Source organism: Stegodyphus dumicola, chromosome 1 (assembly GCF_044657685.1).
Source record: "Stegodyphus dumicola isolate Sdum_Otavi_A_Nest chromosome 1, ASM4465768v1".
Classification (NCBI taxonomy): domain Eukaryota; kingdom Metazoa; phylum Arthropoda; class Arachnida; order Araneae; family Eresidae; genus Stegodyphus; species Stegodyphus dumicola.
In genome coordinates this window covers 296,337,464-296,338,515 of record NC_140768.1, presented here as the reverse complement: position 1 = coordinate 296,338,515, position 1,052 = coordinate 296,337,464, and the positions used below count along the sequence as shown (strand labels likewise).

At 33.6% G+C, this 1,052-nt stretch overlaps 1 non-coding gene across 1 annotated transcript; it reads left to right on the top strand.

The window, feature by feature from the left end:
* Positions 1 to 307: 307 nt before the first annotated feature.
* TRNAT-AGU (transfer RNA threonine (anticodon AGU)) lies at positions 308 to 381 on the top strand. The gene has a single exon. It is a non-coding gene; the product is annotated as a tRNA-Thr (tRNA).
* The last annotated feature ends 671 nt before the right edge of the window (positions 382 to 1,052 follow it).

The window sequence follows — 1,052 nt, the reverse complement described above, 5'->3', positions numbered from 1 at the left end:
CAGAAAGCTAAAACCAAGTTAAAAAAACTATCATGGTAAACAGAAATGGGGTTTTATCACCAAAATTGGGCAAATTTGTCACCAATTGAAGGGGCACCCAATTCTACACTACAGCCATCTTTTGATATAAGTGGTTAAAACTTCAGTAAATGGAAGATTCACATTTCCAGTCCTGGGAAGGGAACAGTTGAATTTCCTTAGCTCCAGGCTTTGGAAAACCTAATGGCTACCTAGACGTGCGAACTAATATGCAAAGGATAATAAATTGTCAGATTTCGTCAGTTATGTCTACAGCCTCTTCTTAACCGGCGCCGTGGCTTAGTTGGTTAAAGCGCCTGTCTAGTAAACATGAGATCGCGAGTTCGAATCTCGCCGGTGCCTGTGAGTTATTGCTTTTAATTATATAGCTTTATAACAGTTTATTTGTACTATGTGTTGTTTTATAAATTTTCACGCTTATTCACTCAGTGTTCTGTGTTCTCATTTTAAAATAGTGTTTCTATAGATAATGTCCTCGTAAACGTACTGTTTCATACAATTCTTTTTAAAATCATCAAAAGATCGCATTCATCTTGTTTCATCTAACGTTTGGTTATATTCCAAAGTAACCAGCTCAACGGTTTAAATCTTATCATTTAGTTATCTTTTAGATTCTTTTTTGCCTTGTTGTTTGCTGATTTTTGACGCCATTTTTTAGGATGCAATTTTTTTCAGAAGCGAAATATTTTACAAAAAAAAAAAAAAAAAAAAAAAAAAAAAAAAAAAAAAAAAGAAGGAAAAAAAAAAAAAAGAGAGAGAAAATAAAAGAAGATGTATCAATTTGCATGATATGAAACTTTATTTTGGTAAACGTACGTTGTAGAAATGTACTTTAAAACAATGTGATCAGCAAGTGGGACTTGGAAAAGACAACTGGTTTGATGGAAGCAGTGCCGCCCTAACCACAGGGCTAAATGGGCTATAGCCCCAGGGCGCAAGCCTTTTGAGGCGGCAATTTTTTATTTGCGATATAGTAAAAATTTATTTTTCATTTTATTAGTTTTTACTTATTT